This window comes from Rhipicephalus sanguineus, chromosome 3 (assembly GCF_013339695.2).
Source record: "Rhipicephalus sanguineus isolate Rsan-2018 chromosome 3, BIME_Rsan_1.4, whole genome shotgun sequence".
Lineage (NCBI taxonomy): Eukaryota > Metazoa > Arthropoda > Arachnida > Ixodida > Ixodidae > Rhipicephalus > Rhipicephalus sanguineus.
The window spans coordinates 8339883-8358279 of NC_051178.1; positions in this window are offsets into that span (position 1 = coordinate 8339883).

Consider the following 18397-nt stretch of genomic DNA (forward strand, 5'->3'; position numbering starts at 1 on the left):
TTGAAAGCACGCGTTGGAGCCAGAAAGGTAAACAGGAAGTCGCCATGACACTTGCTGCAGGAAACAGGTGGCGCTTTGCGCAGCCGGAAACCGAAACCGAAATCGCCTTCAATCGAGCCGTCATTTGCGGGCGCCAATGCATAAAATAGAAAACTTTTTCTCCATGGGAAAAATTTATTACTGTGTAACATACTTCTGGGCTATTTGGCTGACCTAAAGGTGTGGAACAAAGATCAGTCTCGAGCTTTTCCACTCTCGCTGAGGCTTCGTAACATTTTGATCTGCAGAAACCAGCCGCAGATTTAAAAAATAATAATAAAATCGATTAGTGACGTCATGCTGACTGACCGGTAATGGGGTTCGGCGCGAAGTTCAAAAATTCGATTTTGAACTTTTTCTTTTTCATTAATCAACTTGTGATTGCGAAAACAAAGATAAAAGGTCCCACTCTTAAGAAAATCGATTTTGCCACTTGTGAAAGATTATGACAATTAAAACATTACAAGCTACTATGCTTCAGAAATAGCCCTAGCTTTCTGTGCCAAGTCTCTCAATCACAAAGATTGGCTCTCAATGTATTATGGAGAAAAACACAATGAAGAAAAAAGGATGAGCCGCTGTCCCCATGGTGAAGCCCTCTATCGACATCTTTCTTTATTAGAACACACTGAATAGATCCTAATGATGACAGCACCACTCCCAGTCTTCTACACAGTTGTCAACACAAGATGTTGCTGTTGAGTGAGCACTTACGTGGTACGTTAAATGACATTTGAAGTCGGGATCATGGCGAAATCCAGTCTGGCTAGGAGGGTACATTTGAAATAAAAAAGAGACGCAGACCAGTCCAAACAAAATGTTTATGACGTTTCATCTTCTAAATAAAACAAACCACTTATGATGTATTCATCGTGAACAAGGCTTCCATTCTGGAAGTCCAAACGTCATAAACATTCTGTTTAGACTGGTTGGCGCCCCCTTTTTGTTTCATAGTTAAATAAAACTTTAAGCTAATAATTGCAGAGTGTGAAGAGTGAAATTATTTCATTTGAGACAGTCAAGATTTCAGTCTTACTCAAGAGGAAGGAATGGAATGCACACACACACTGGGTGTCTGTGCTTGTACAATTCCTTCTTCCATACGCACCCTTCAAGGCTGGGTGTCGTCGTGAACTATGTACCAACAGTCCCAGCATCAGTCTTTTCAATAAAGTAACCGTTCTATTTACCAAAAAACATAATGATGGGAAAACACACTCCTACATAGAAGAATATTATTCGAAAGCCAAAGAACAAAAGAAAGCATGGAAAGATCGCTACCACTATGATTATAGTGACATAATAATGTTACTGAAATCATTTCCATCAAAGAAAGACTAGTGCATTCAACATAAGCTTAGTAATGTTTTTCTGAAAAAAAGTTTTTCTGCAAGTATGATGACTGCTTACCGGTCTCCTAAAGTAGACTGCACAGTACTACTTTAAATCATTTACAGGTTTTAAAAACACATAGGGTGGACCCGTACGGCTCTTGTCCCCTCTGCATACTTTTAGTTCCCTTTAAAGGGCCCCTGACACCAAAATCAAAACCTCGAGATGTTTGTGTTGTTTGATTGTCCTGCCGATTATTAGTGGCAAACGTTACCTTCAAGATATTTTAATTTGGTTTTAAAGTAAGTGAGAGTGCTCATCCGAGTTGGCAACACTTCGCAACATATCCACTAATATGACGTAGATGAAGGCCCCGTGTGACGTTCCACAAGAAAAGCCAGTACTGTTGACGTCGCAAAAGATGGGCAGGTCACACACAATACCACAACTGGCACCCGACCAAGGCTATTGTTTCTCGTCCCTCTCCCTCAGTTGTCGGGCTGCTCACAGGTTGGTTTTGGCTGCTTAAGCCAGGAATGCTTTAAATTTTCCTGAGGGGACACGCACTTAACCGGCTTAACTCATACCGAAGCACCCACATCGTTTCATACTTTATCGCGCACGGGGCCCTCGATTTGAAAACTGCGCTATCAATGTCACCAAACCTTTAGCACACAATGTCTTAGGTGCTTCCCCGCTGTGGGGCAGTAGTTTCTTATGACTTGAGGCGGGTGTTTCAAAATGAAGCTAAAAGTGGCCAGAATTACCGACACTAGCATTAATTATACGATATGTCAGAGTGCTTATGCCTCACTCAATTTCAGCATCGCCAGACACAAGGCTACAAGTTACAGTAAAAAAAAAGTCACAAACTAAAATTTCACCACCCCCCCCCTGTCAGGGGTCCTTTAACCTTTCACATCCTTCTATGCCGTTTCAACACCGGTGCATTTCTCCTTCACACGCAGGGAGTGAGCATGCATACTTTGGTCATTGAAGCATAAATCAAAGAAAAGTAATACATAATAGAAAGAGAAGAGAGCTGGGCTGCTGGGAGAGAAGCATGAAGTCTACCTCCAAGCAACAACAAAGATTCATCTGTGTGTGTATGGCAGCTCGCATGAGATGACAAAAAGTACATGGTTTAAAAACTTTACTTTGAACTTTATGGCTAGTTTTTTGGCGGAGCCAGCGTTCCAAGAGCTATGCTCATTGAGATGAGGAAGAGCAGCCTATGGCCAAGTGATGTCGGGCCACTTCTTGTGTCTTTTGAAATAGCTAAAAGCACCAGCAAAGCATACTTAAACGCAGCTCGTCAGCCCCTGCGTTCTCCATGGGGTCGGATCCCCCTCCACAGGGATTATGACTGTACTTGCAGCACGGGCACCTGCACAAATAAAGGTTGTATATTGCACACTATAGTACAGCTGAAAACCCTATTGCATTCATTCTCATAAATGCGAATCACAAAAACTGTTCATTAGTTTAAAGGGACACTAAAGAGAAACAATGAATCGGTTTAGATCGATAAATTGTGCTCTGAGAACTCTAATGTCACTAATTTCGCCATCATAGGTTTATTAATAGAGGAGAAAATCAAGTTCAAAGTTTCATTTTTTAAATTTCGTGCCAAAATCTCCCCATGTGACGTAACGGATTTTAAAGTGTATTTATCGTATTTTGGCACCATTGGCTCAACAAAATTACCCCAGACTTGGTATGTTCAGTCTATGGCACCCTCAGAGGACAATGTACTTCATTTTTACCGATTAGGATCTACGTAGTCCCTAGTAGGCGCCGTCACGGCAAATGGTGCGGAAACTTCAAGGTGGCGTCACCACCCACATTTTGTTTTTGCGTGTTTTCTCACAGCAAGCGTGGTGTTTTTGGTATTGCGAAAGAGTGGTTTACTAATATGAGAAAAATCGTTTTGCTCTTTAGTGTCCCTGTAACTCTAGGCTGAGAAGGTAACAGGATTTGTACAGGTTTCGATAGCCCAATTCCAAGGGACTTCAAAATCACTACTGAAGGTTTCTCAAGGATGTAAAGCAGCATCCCAAGTAGAAGCTTTTTGCAATAACAATGTTTCCAAATGAATATCGTTAGCTTTACAGATTGGTTGCAAGTTGGTTGCTTGAGCTAACCTCATTCTTGCTGTTCATGCCTTAAATAAAGATGCATATATCCTGCTGTATATAGTCATACCTTTTTCATTTACATTTGTTTTTTATTGCAACTACTTTAAATGTATCACTCTCACAATCCTTATAAGCATTACATGGCGCATAATCTTACTGAAGGCCAGCTAAGCAGGCACATGAGATACGGTGTACAAAAAAAGAGTGAACGCTTCTCGTCTTTAATTTTATATTTTCCGTCAGTACGCTTAGAATTCAGCTTACAATTCGTAGAAGGCTTTTTACAAACCAACACTAAATGCGAGCGCACTAAACACGTTAAGTGCTGTCTGGTGAACTGTGGCACTTGTATCAAATTAGCGAACGAAGAGCGCCTGCTTCCTCTTGCAAGCAGTTGCAATCCCTTGGAAACATGGAGCGCGATGACACTTCATAATGCAAGCAAATCCGACATTCAAACCTGAACACTTGCGAAATTGCCACAAAGTGAGAGCCATGTGTTCTTTCACATGGCAATCAGGCTTCTTTTATGCGCGAAGAAACTGTTCCTATTAGTTGATGAGATAATAATAGTAGCAGTTGTTTCATTTCATTTCATTTTATTACCTTAAAGACCCCGTTTGGGGTATTACATAAGGGGTGGTTTACATATCAGTTATCAATTACGCAAAGCCGAACATTGGACGAGGTGGTGCAAGTTAACCATGTCGAACTGTAGCGGCTGTAGTGCATGAAAACACACGATCGGTTCCTTCGCAGAAAACTTTTTTCTGCTCGCGCAGCGATCGCGGATGAGCCTCTTGTGCCGCAGTTCGAAATGTTTAGGCTGTTGCTAGGGTTACGTCCAGACGTAACTGTAGTCACCGCTATCGTTACGTCCAGACTAAAGTCCCTAGATTTTTCCCTGTTGAAGAGCGGGGAAAATCTAGGGACTCTAGTCATGTGGCTTTCCACAAACGTGAGTACATTATTTTCCTGTTGCTCAGTGAAGGCCCTCTGCGCCCTTCGGGCGCGGCAACCTAATCGTGGCTTCGCCCTCGCTTCGCGCGTGCGGCCATTTCGCTACCACGGTCGTTTTCTTTGATCGGCGTTACGCAGCTCCGTTTTAAATCAGTTTTGATATAGCAATGCGAGTTCGTGCGCCAAACATGCCGCTGCCACAAAGCGAACGTCTCTAAAGCCTGTGAATCACGTCAGCTGCGGCGCTTCACCGGCTGCCAGCGTGAAAATTCAATGCCAGCAAAGAGCTCGGAGACTACCTACCAAACGGAATAACCATGCACCATGTGGGTGTGCGCACCGGTGAGTGAAAATGCACTGCTTTGAATTTGAACATAGTTTTTTTTTTGCATGCGCTAGGGTTTTTGTAATTTCAAAAGGCTTTACGACTCGTCCAGCTGATCGGATGCACCACTTGTGGATTCCAATGACATTTTCTAAGATTATTTACTTCGTTCTCACTTTTGCAAAAAAAATATATTTACTGCTAAACTTTGTAACACAGATCACAGCATAAGTTTTACCTATTTCTGCACAAATTAGTCTTCTGAGATAAATGCTCTTTTGCGGAGTTTCTTCGTAGCGTGCGGAGGGCTCTCGTCTGCTGCTGTTTTCGCCGTCGTTCAAGCGAGTGATCCAGCAAGCACTTCACGACGGCTCGGTGGCGCGTCCGACTAGCGGAGAGCAATTCACAGCTCTCGTTCTGAGTGCTAAATGCGCAAACACACGCGATATTAAGCTCAATCGTTGTTTCGCACTCGGTGGTTGCACCTGGTCCCATAGCAAACTGTGAGAGAGAGTCGGTCTATGCACTACTCAATACTTCTCCGACAGGTGGCGCCACACATCTTGGAAACTCCAGAGTCTGACGTCTATGGCCGGTTGGCAGGGTCACGGTCACGCGCTACTGGCCGCTGTCGCGGCCACGCGCTGTTTAGCCCGCGCAGACTGCCCCTTCGGGGCAGGCGGAGGCGTACGTAACCCAAGAGCCGCGTCGCGCTTCTCTGGCAACAGACTTCAGCAACACCTGCGACAAAAAAAAAAAGAAAAAAAAAGGTTGCAGCAGCAGCGAGGTTCGAACCAACGTCCTCGCAGTCAAGCACTTCACGACGGCTCGGTGGCGCGTCCGACTAGCGGAGAGCAATTCACAGCTCTCGTTCTGAGTGCTAAATGCGCAAACACACGCGATATTAAGCTCAATCGTTGTTTCGCACTCGGTGGTTGCACCTGGTCCCATAGCAAACTGTGAGAGAGAGTCGGTCTATGCACTACTCAATACTTCTCCGACAGGTGGCGCCACACATCTTGGAAACTCCAGAGTCTGACGTCTATGGCCGGTTGGCAGGGTCACGGTCACGCGCTACTGGCCGCTGTCGCGGCCACGCGCTGTTTAGCCCGCGCAGACTGCCCCTTCGGGGCAGGCGGAGGCGTACGTAACCCAAGAGCCGCGTCGCGCTTCTCTGGCAACAGACTTCAGCAACACCTGCGACAAAAAAAAAAGAAAAAAAAAAGGTTGCAGCAGCAGCGAGGTTCGAACCAACGTCCTCGCAGTTCCGAGCACGACACGCTAGCCGCTGCGCCACTGACGCCAATCGGTTCGGCAGGTCTAACGGGCTGTATTTGTATTGCCATGCTGGACGTAACTTTTAAGACTCGTTATTCTTACGTCCAGACGTAACTGCAACGGCTCGTACCGAGACTCGTTATTCTTACGTCCAGACGTAACTGCAACGGCTCGTACCGTTACGTCTAGACGTAACGCTAGACACTCCCAAATGTTTATCACGCTCCGTATCCACAACGTAAGAACGGCAGCATAGCTATATGATCACGCTCTCTGATATGTAAATGTAACAGGTACGCCGACATTTCAGACTAGCGGAGCAGAACTCAGTCTGGACGTAACGATAGCGGTGACTACAGTTACGTCTGGACGTAACCCTAGCAACAGCCAACTCGAAATAACAGAGATCGCTACTTACTTGTCGTGGCAAGGCAGCGCATTGCAGCACCTTCGCTCTGTTTCGCCCTCGACGTCCGTCAATCAAGCAAAGGCAGTACTAGACGTTCTCTGAGGCAGTCACGACGAAGTCGCTACGGGACACCGGTTCACGGACTACGTTGTCCAGTGGTTGTCAAGACGAAAGCTGCATGTGCTGCATGACTCGCGGTCATCGTCGTTGGCGCAGAGACAAGTGACGAACGCGCTCAGCCGACACCGACACCGGTCGGCGAAGCGTGTATCCGAAACATATCCCCTAGGATGGCTGGGGCCCATACTGCGCCGCTATTGGCCGGAAATGGTCACGTGACCTACACGCACTTCCGGGATTTTTTTTTGTTTTTTGTTTGTTTTACGCCAACATGGCGGCGTCCATAAGCGAAGCCGCGCCCGCTGTAGAGATGACGCCAATATGTTTGGGCTTTTGGCACGGCGGCGTTTATGTCCGCTGTCGGCGGGCGTGGAAGACGCGGCACTTGTACGCCTTCGGATGTTAGCTGTTTTAAGGTAAGTAGTTGTCTTACCTGTGGTATTTACGCTGCGGTCTTCTGTTCCGCGCGTAATCTACATGTGTTTCAAAGTTGCAGTCTTTTGTGACGGGGTGCTGCTCCTTGCTATACCGCACGTTCACCCAAGAGTCCTTTGTCATCTTTTTCTTATGACGCGATGCACCGCCTTCCAGCTTTCGCGCTGTATAGTACCACTGCTTATGAAACGCATAGTAGCGGTTGGAGCCTTGGCGTTCTCTAGATACAAGTATACTCATTTAGGAAGGACACTGAAATGCGCATAGCGCGTGCTCCCCCCCTCCCTTTTTTTTAACACAGACTAGTGGGATGCTGTCAACATTTAGCAGTAAAAAATACACGGTGAAGATAAATCGTCTTTCGAAAATAGTAACTTAGCCTGTCCGATTATCTCTTCGCCAATCCGTAAAATTTCAAAGCCTTTGATCACTCTATCACATTAAAAGTAGGGAGCGCAGTTCTTCTCATAGACTGATGGTTAAACTAACGTCCAAAAACGTTTTGTGCTGTTTTGAAAAATTGAAATAAGAAGCAGTAAACGGTACATGCCAGCTTCAATGCATATCTCTGTCATGTTGAATCAGACATGCAGTGCAAGTAGTAGTGTCCACTGTTGCCCATGCAACATGAATATTGAGAAAAAAAAGTGTATTATTGTGAAACAAAAGTTGGCTATTGAATTCAAAAACATAATTGGACAGTACAGAGACGCATGATATTTGCAGACACAGTTATTAGAAATATTGTACACATTCCTTTTATTACTGTCACTGAACATATTACACATGAGTGCTGCTGATACAGATATGAGAAATGAACTGCAAATATGTTTTGCATGAAAAAAAGAACTGCGAGGAAGCATAGTGAAATGACAGACAGTATGAAAAGACAAAGACAAAAGGAGACGGACATGTGCACTCATAAAAAAAAAGAAACGCTCTATATTTCATGCACTTTTGAAAATGAAATAATTTGCGAGTCAGTGCACACGTCTGTCTCCTTCTGTCTGTGCCATTTCGCGCCGTTTATCATTTCGCTGTGCTTCAAAACCAACTAGCCCACAAACAAGCATTAACTGCAGGAAGCTTTCCTAGACTGTGACATGCTTTGAAAGAAATGACTGTGAGAGAAGAGTACTTCACAGTGCATGTTATCCAAGACATAATGTCATGACCACATTGAAAGGACACTTCCGGGACCCTATATAAAATACTATGTTAGACGACAAGGCTGAAGATCTTTTACTTGAAGCAGGATTAGAACACCACAATACGTGAAGCGGTGTTAAATTTTGGAACAAACTGTGTGTTCTAATACCTTGAAGAGATGCCATAAAATTGCACCAGAACACCATTCACAGAAAGACATGTGCTCTTACCCTTTTCTTAAATAGTGTGTTCCCTCGTCCGGTTGATGCAAATGCATGGTCCACCCGATGTAGCTTTCTTTATGGTCTGTCTGCAGCTTAGAGTTAGTCTTAATTGTTCTAGTAATTTTCTGCGTGGTATCATGTTGTTCAGCAAGCATCAACTCCCCCAAGAAAATGTTTTTGAACATCAGTCTTGCCTTGGAGGTAGCACTAGGCATACAATACGGCTTGGTAAGCACAGATTTGAACCTGAAAATCTGATTTATTTATTGATTTATTTGTTTGTTTGTTTTAGTTATCTCGTACGTACTGTCGGTCTTGGGCAGGAGTGAATATAAAACGATGCAAGAATAAATGAAACAACATGAGAATACATAAGAGAAATTGTCATGTACGGAACCTTACTGCTGCATGTGACAGCACTCGGCACTGCACACGACAAAGTAAATGTTAAATGGCATAGCTAGTTTATCAAAAGCAAGCAAAGAATACTATTACACACCTAGTTGATCAGAAACAAGAAAAAGAGATATGAGAGGAGAAAATCACAGCAAGCAGTACGAGATTGTATCTGAAAAAATCACATACACAGCATCTTAATGTCGTCGCGTATGACAAGTAAGGAGTAAAAAAACACAGCTACTTAAAACAAACAAAAAAGAATTACCGCATATCAAAGGTGTATGACAAGTGTAAGGAAGGCCGCGAAAACTATTAACGGGAACAATCGAATGCACTCAAGAAAAACCAACTAATTCGGCATTGAGACACCTCGGCAGGCAGATCCTTTGAAATATGGGTACTACTGCGAATGAACATGTTTTGTGCCGATATTCGCTGACCTTCATTGGATGAAAGGCCCACGTTTGCCACTTCTGTACCGTTGGAAAGCACTGTTTCTTATCTGCTCCTAGTTCTGTTGATCTATTCCTGCTATCTATGTCAACCATTATAACTCTGGATTTCAGTAGGCTAGGGACTAAAATTTCAAAAAGATTAGGCAGGATCTGCAGTATAATATAATTCTTTTTATTGCTTGTCATTAAAAATGAAATTACCAACAGGGACATGCCCAGCACGAGGTCCTTTCAAATGGCGTGGTCTAATGTGTACTTTGGGATGTGATCAATTGTAACCAATTTTCCGCAGCTTCTGGAGCAACTAAAACCTCACTTTCGAGCAGGAAAGCAGCCTTTCGGAGCAGTTGCCAGTCACGTATTTTCTAACATACATTTTGTCGCTAAACACGAGTAGTTTACCATGTTTAACAAAATAAATGTATGCACACATGCATGTATACTTGTCTATGATGTCCCAAAAGGTGAAATTAACCCACAGCGTCTCAACTTTCTGCTGACAGCCCTAGATTTCTATATATCCATGACATCAGGCTGCCCGACATTTCCTTGTGATACACATCTCATTTGCTAATCAGTAAGGCTTTCCCTGATGCTTCAAGATTCATAAGTTTTCCACTCATATACTGTTTACTATCAGAAAGAACCAGCCTTGTGATGACGCCTGTGCTTTCAATGCAGCCTAGGCATTCGAGTTAAGTGGAGAAGTACATGCTGTCGCACTTTATGGCCAGACTCGTTAGGCTTTTGGTTCTTTTGCAGTTAATAAATAATTGGTATATTGTAAATTCAAACAATGAGCAACATGAAATTTGCTAGAATGAAAGGTTTCGCATTTTATTTAAACAGATTTTCTTAACTTGCACTTTTGCTGAAAAGTATTTGTATTGTATTTCACCGTGCTATCCCAGCAAAATCCCGCCGCCCACTGCAGTGGGCTGACATTGTTTATAAATTCTGTCCATTGTATGATATTAAAACTTCAGTGACCTGCATAAATCCGTTAGAAGTCAGAAGAAATAGCAATCAAAATCAAATTTTTTCTAAAATTACCGAACTCGAACACCATGTTTTAATCACATGTGCATACTTCTTACTGTAGTTAATACAGTCAGTCCTCACATAAAAGACTGGAGTCACACAAAAACTTGTAAGTCTGTGCTTGTTTGTGTCACTTCCTTCTTAGTCTCCTGCCCCAACAGTCAATTCAACCAAGATGAACGCTCACCAACTAGCCCAAATTTCTACACTGCTTACTCATGATACATAGCAACTTCAGCTTCCACCTCCCCCTTCCCAGTGTTGCAGTCTGGGTCAGTACAACAAACTCTCATACAACCTTCCAGGTTGCATGAGATGGCGGCAAGCACTGTGTTCGTGTCTTTGCTGCTCAAGGTCGTCACAATGGGCAAAGTTGTAACACAAATGACGGGTAGGTATGAACATTATTGCTGCAATTTACTTGCTCATCACCATTAACTCAATTTAATACATATGCAGACCCTCGTTGGTGTTCGCCCAGCCGTACGTACTTTGCTAACAGCCGCCCTACTGCTCGTTCACCGTCACCCCAACCACGCCGCTATTGCATGCTGACCAACTAAGTATCATCTCGGACGGAAAATGAGATCATGCAGCTCCTAGAGGTAGTGCTGCATCATTTTCGACTGATCCCAATCCTCTGTTGACACTCCCTACGAACAAGAACCTAATAGAAGTGCATGTTGTCAGTATTTCTTTCACGGCATTAGTCGATACTGGAGCTCAGCTGTCCATAATGAGTGCTCTCTCTGTCGCCGACTCAAAAAAGTACTCATGTCTGCTATAACTAAAGCCGCACACGTCACCGATGGTGGAGCTGTTGCCGTCACTGGGATGTGTACAGGTTGAATAAGCATTGCCGGCCACCATGATCCCGTCTATTTACAGTGCTCAACAATTGCTCTCACGACCTAATAATTTTGCTTTTGTGTAAAAATGTTTGAAGAGGAAGACAGAAAGTTTTTGGTACTGGGAAAGCATAGAACGACCCTGCAGTCTGCTGTACGCAGTTTTTTTTAATTGCCTTTGTCTTGCTCCTATTTTTACTTTCAGCAGAGAGCCAGAAGACTGCACTGGAAACTCCATTCAACACCATATTGCAGAACATACAGTGATGTGACCCCAAGGCCCCCGAGTATTTTCTGACATTGTTCCCACTATTGCAATAAATGATGAGATCACACACACTCTACTAGAATAAATGCAGTTGTCGTGCGCTTACAGCAAATAAACTTCTTCAAAGTCTAATTTGTTTTGTGACTCATTTATGTTGCTTCCCCAACACCCACCATTATTCACAGCCAGGATACTAACTACCAGATGGACTGGTCCCACCCATGAAAATGTCATAGCTATTTAGCAACCACAGGAGATATACTTTTGTAATTAGAGCACAGGGTTTACGAAAGGACACAATACATGGGTCTGCAATTGAAAATACACTATCTGACCTTGGAGTCACTGAAAAGTAAGTAGTGTCTGTGGCCCAATCTAAAATGAGACATGGGACAACTTAGTTACAAGATTCCTTGAGTAAATTCATTCTGTATGTGAATCTAGCAGTACAAATACAAATGAGGCTTATGAGAGCTTTGTTCCTTTACTAAAATATGCTTAGTATAATGCTTTACATTTCACATGGTAAGGGCTCCCAAGAAAGGTAGAAAGTCGTGGATTCCTTGTAATTCTCTGCAAATGTTTCATAAGAGATGCTTCCATATGTCATGAGAAAAAAGGACTTTAACAGTATTTTGGCAATGAACTAATGCAGATATAACAAAGTGCTTGAATCGAACTGAAGATGTGCAGATTAGAACCTCTACCACAAGGTAGTGCTCTAGTTGAAAGACGTGACGTGCAAACATAGACACACGAGAGAAGACATTGCAATCACCGCCTAACAACTGAAAAGGCACACAGTGGCCGAAAAGAAAGTACCTAGACACGAAACTTATCTGCGCATGCCCAGGCAAGATGTGATACCTATCAGTCCGCACACGTGGTGGTACACGTGAGAGATAACCGTTCAGGCATTTAATTTCTTTATGCGCGTTAACTGACGGCTGGCTCACGCGTGCACTACCATTATTATTTACACGCCATGCCTGAACTACCAGACGTGTTGCTTCATTCCTGTGCCTGTAGAAAACTGCGCATTCATCGAATTTTGTCGTGCATTTACACTCTCGACAATGTCAAGATAGATGCATGCATCATTAACTTGCATAAAGCAGAAATAAAAATCCTGAACAGTTATCGATAGGTATCACCTCTTGCCTGGGCCTGCGCAGGCAAGTTTTTATGTTTACTTTCTTTTCCGCCGCTATGTGTCCTTTCAGTTGTTAGTCGGCGTTTGTGGTGTCTTGATATCTCTCTCGTGCCCGTGTTTGCACGCCCTTTTAACATGAATGCGAACTAGCTCAGCTCTCTCTTATTGTAGTGCTCATGCCGATTTGTCTCTTCCTGAATGAATGTCATCCATTTCATTATAAGTAACATAAAAGCATCAAATCTGGAAGCATTCTTAATCTGTATTTCACGCCTGTCAAAAAACACAAGGGCCTTTTAGGAAGCGTAACATGAGTAATGCATATTTCAAACCAGGACCGTACGCAGGAATTTTTTTCGAAGGGTGTTCGTGTGTAGAACGGCTAACTGCGGCAACTGGTGGTCGCTGTGAAGGCATGGAACTATTTTAGTGTCACACGAAAAGTTAAAGCACAAGAAAATTTTGGGAGGTGTCAGAACCCCCTCAACTTCTCCTTAGTTACGGCCCTGTTTCAAACCTCCGTTCATATATATGTCTAATAAATACACTAGTGCCAAATAATGCCAAATGTCTTATAATTTATTCAATTAAGAGCTTACTTGACCTGTTAACCATCCTTGTCCATTTCATTCAAAATTTGTCACGCTTTTTCCCAGAAAAAGTACTATAGCGTCCATATAACTTGTAACCTACTTTGAAAACACACACCTATTTTGTAACAAGAGTCGGTATTTTAGAATAACAGAGAGCTGAGCTAGTTGGTACGTTTTCATTCTAAAAAGACAGGGCGTGCAAACACGGACACAAGAAAGGAGTCAGGACACCACAAAGCACAAACGGCATTTGTGGTGTCCTGACTTCTTTCTTGTGTCTGTGTTTGCACGCCCTGTCTTTTTAGAATGAAGATTCGGTAATAGTTCATTGAAGCACTTTCACAGATACCTTTGCTTGCATCAAGAACCTGCTATATATTATACTTTTGCTAATAAAACAGCAAATCGTTAACGAAGTATTGAGCCTTAGCAAACAATGTATTGTACTAGGAATCTACTTACTGATGTGATAAGCAAGCCTGATAAAAAACTAGACACAATATACAATTGAATGGAAAGTCGCAGTCAGTGTAAAATGATAATATACAGAAAAATAGCAGCATGGTTTACAAGTTGAAGAGGTTCCAGCTGGCATTTGGTTTCTCGTTAAGAAATGTATGTGCTGTTGGGCAGGTAATGATGTATACATCAGAATAAACAGTGCACTGTTCTGTTAGACAAGCGGAAAGGGAAAACAAACACTTTTTAAGGATGGGATGGGATATTGCTTGCTATTTTAATGTCATTAGTGAACCTTGAACATCACATTAATAAAGAAGAGTCTGTGCTCCAATTTCACGACATATGTCGTTATTTCTGTACTTCATATTCAAGTGGTATGTGCATCCAATTACTGGAGGGCAGGGGGTGGGGGGTAGTTCTAGGGGTGCTGTATATTTTGTCTTTGCATATTTCTTACAGTAAACATGTTCCTACTATAATGTACCACGTTGAGAGTTTGCAAAATATAGGTATATATTCTCCAAGTACATCATTTCTTGAATCGACTTCTGCTTTCTTCTGTTCGTGCTCTTTTTTTTCTGATCATGTCGTTAAGTTTGTTAACCGTCCTTCATTTCAATGTATGTCCTGTTTTGGTTTCGATATTTGGGCCCTGATGGGCAATCAATTGGCATTACTACTTGGTTCTGCATGTCCAATTCACTGTGATGGATGCATTGCATGCTGACATGTACATAACATGTCCCATTACATGTTGAAGTAGTAGTTCAATGCAGCAGAGCACCCATTAAAATTACATTAGTTCACATAAAAGAGTATGCTTTGCTCCCTGCCTTTTTCAAAATGAGGTACTACACTTACCAGAAGCTTGGAAGTTTATCATTTAGAAAACGCAATTCCCGAAGCATGTTTTTTTTTTTTTTACATTTGCGTGCGCTAAATTTTAATTTTAACGGCATCGAACTGTGTTGTGAAGAATGAACAAATATCCACAAAGTGCCTCCTGTCTTTTCTTTCTCTTTTTTTTTCACCGTAGCTGAATAAGAATGCACTCATACGCCAGCAAAATTACGTTATAGGGTTTCTTGCGTCGTGTCAATTGTTATTGTTATTATTATTAGGTTTTAATACATAGAGAACACGAAGGCACAGAGGAAACAGAGAGGGTACAGGATGACAACTGCCACCTAAAGGGGCACAATGCCTGCCTGCTCCTTGAACGGGCAGGGGGAACAGAGGAAATGAAGATAGGGGGGAAAGAAAGAGGAGAAAAAAACAAATAACACAGACGTAAACACAAATTAGCACGTGCTTGCTGCATAACGAGTGCGGGACACTAAAAATTGTGCTTAGTGTCTCACATGACCCACATGACAGACTGTCTACACGTTCTTGGCGGAATAATATCCCACGCACTCATACAGAGCCAACTTATATAAGAGGGCTCTGTCACGACGCGCTGGTCAGGGTGCTGCTTCAGAAGATGTCAGCGGATGAACAGACGAGCGTTGTCAAACAGGCATGAAATTTCTCGGCAGTCACATTCGTTGTGGGCACAACTTGAAGCTAGGTGATCGGCGTTTTCATTGTCATCAATACCCACATGCGTAGGTATCCAGTAGGTCCAGTAGCACATGAGGGACAACCCCACGAGAAATACCACACGATCGCGTTATAAAGCACGCCAAAGGGGGCGACGCCGTGTACACGCTCTTGGATTAATGTTGATTACCACTTCATCCATCGTAAAACGATCGGCGTATGGGCGTTTGTCAGCAAAAGGCTCAAACATTTCAGCGTCATCTCTACGGCGGGCACAGCTTCAGCGCAAAACAAAACGCGAACGTGGGCGCCGCCATGTTGATTGAAAACAAACAAAAACAAACAAAAAAATACCGGAAGCGCACGTAGGTCACCAGACCATCTCCAGCCAATAGCGGCGCAGTATGGGCCCCAGCCATCCTAGGGGATATGTTTCGGATACACGCGTCGGCGAAGCGGCGTGGCGGCGTTCCAGAAAGCTCCGCCAAGATGTGACGGCGCCACCATCGAAAATCCCTGGAGATTCTCTCCCTAGGTACCTAGCCGTCGAACACAAAAGGATTTTGTACGATTTCTAGACGCTCGCAGGCACCCCCCTCCCCGGCCACCCCACCGGCCACAACGGAATCCAAGAAGCCAGCCCAGCGCATTGTCATACCATATTGCCGGGCATCAACGAAGAGCTCGCCAGGATTCTCAGAAAAGAGGGGGTCACGGTGATACACAAGCCAGCGTCGACGCTCACCCGCCTGCTACCGCGGCCGAAGGATCGATCCCCGAGGGAACAACACCAGGGCGTAGTTTACAAGGTGCCGTGTTCACAATGCCCAGCTAGCTACATAGGCGAGAGCAAGTTGTAGTGTCGCCGCCGGAGGTACCGTCCGGCGGGCCAAGAAGGCGGCTCAGCGCCGGAGCGCCCGCAGTTGCGTCAAGACAGGCCGGAAACGGGGATGGGACTGTCGTGCTGTCGTTTATTTACAAAGAGATATACGATTTCGTACATGAAATGCCCGTTGTGTGGCGCTCTGCGTCACACAATCGAAACCGAAACTGGTAAGGCGCGACACCACATCATCTCCCCCTAAAAAGGAAAGGAGTTGTACTCTGTATATAACATTATACAGTGGTAAGGCACTCAAACGTTTGTATGAAGTAACACGTTGGCACACAATCCTTGAAGATCTTGTAAGAAAATGTGCAAAAATAAGTAACATCATTATACAATAGTTATCACATGTAGGAATGTATTCTTTATTAGGATAATATTTATGTGACCAGAGTTGACGTAGTTGACTAAACTTGATGTAATGGATTTTTATTTTTTATTGCATGAGCCCATTTAGGAACTGGTATAAGTAGTAGTTAGGAACTTGTTGTCAGTCACCATTATATGTTCCCCAAAAACAGGATTATGCAGTAATATATGAAAGTAGTATATAAAGTAGTATATAAGCAGTATAGTAGTATGTAAAACATGAGTATATGAAAAAAAAATATATATATATACAGGGTGTCCCAGCTATCACGCAGCACGATTTAAAAAAAAGAGGAACGGCGTTACGCGAAGCAAACCTACTGCATATTGTTCCTAGTGCGCTGGAGTAGCCACTACTATTTTTTTAATGAGGTTTAATTAATTAGTCATAATTATATTTGTAACTCGACAAGTACTCACCTAATTGTCGAAATGTCAATGAGGCGTATGTAGGCATGTTCAAATGCCATCTAACTGCGATACTTTCAACGACGTGCTCATTGCGCGCTCATTTTCCCGCATATATATATATATATATATATATATATATATATATATATATATATATATATATATATATATATATATATATATATATATATATATATATATATATATATATATATATATCAAGGAACGTAGTCCTTGTACCGTGTCGGCTTTCTTCGGTGCCATTTGGGACGAAGGGGACGGTTAGTAGAATTTGAGCCTTGGGGCTCACCTACACGCTCATCGGAGAGCGAACGCGGCAAAGCTTCAAGATTTTCCGTAGTCGGCATGTCAGTCGACGTATCTATCCCCCCTTCCAGAAGTGGTGCATTGGGGCTGGGCACATCAGCTGATTGTTGTGAAGGTGTCTGTAAGGTGGTTAGTGGAAGTCGCACTAACTGTGGAGCTGCAGAAGAACATGGAGGTGGGGAGGAATTATGTTGATGCATGGACGATGTGTTAGGTGGAGGACATGAATTCTGCTGTGGAGTTGCATTCTGCTCAGCATGAACAACTACCAGCTTTGATGCATTCCAGACGTTGCCATCACTAAGGCGAAAGGAATCGAATCCAGTTGGATTGTATAAGGACCTCTGTATTTATTCTGCTTCCCTGGCAGACGAACTTTAACTCTGAGGCCCATCTGTAGATTAGGAGGTTTTGCTCCACGCTTAGAATCAATGCGTTGCTTATAGTTGCCTGTTGCTTGTGGAACACTCGTGCTCTCACAGGATCCAAACTTGGCGAAGGAGCGGAAGAGTTTGGGTGTAACCCTGCAATGTCAATTCCAGAACGCGGTTGGCGGTTATGCAGAAGTTGTGCAGGCGACAAGCCTGTAGTAGCTTGAGGCGTAAAGCGATACGTGCCAAAGTACTCTGTTACAGCTTGTTTCAGTGGGCGGCATTCAAGTTGAGCGAGCTGAATTTGCTCTTTCAAAACGCGGTTGAAGCGTTCAACTTGACCGTTAGATTGCGGATAGTAGTTCGAAGAGCAAAGATGCTGTATGCCTCTGTCGGAGAGGAACTTCTCAAATATTTGAGATTTAAATTGAGGACCGTTGTCCGTGACGATTGCTTCTGGAAAACCTTCCCTACTGAAAAGTGCTGATAGAAATGTAATTACTGTGTCTGAAGTGACTGCATGGGTAAAGCAAACCTCAGGCCACTTAGAGTGGTAGTCAACTAATGTAATTGCAAATCTGCAGTCGAAAGGAGCACGTTCGAGTGGACCGACAATGTCCATGCCTAGCTTTTCCCAAGGTTTGTCTGGCCATGGAACAGGCTGTAAGGGTGCAAAAACTGGTTTAGCAGATTTATCTGCTGTTTGGCATACGACACAGTCGCGAACTGCACGTTCAACTTGGCTATCTAAGCCAGGCCACCAGTATCTTTCTCTAAGTCGCTGCTTAGTCCTGACAATTCCATGGTGACTTTCATGAGCCAACTGTACGAGTTTGTTACAGAGTGAAGCAGGAATGCTTACT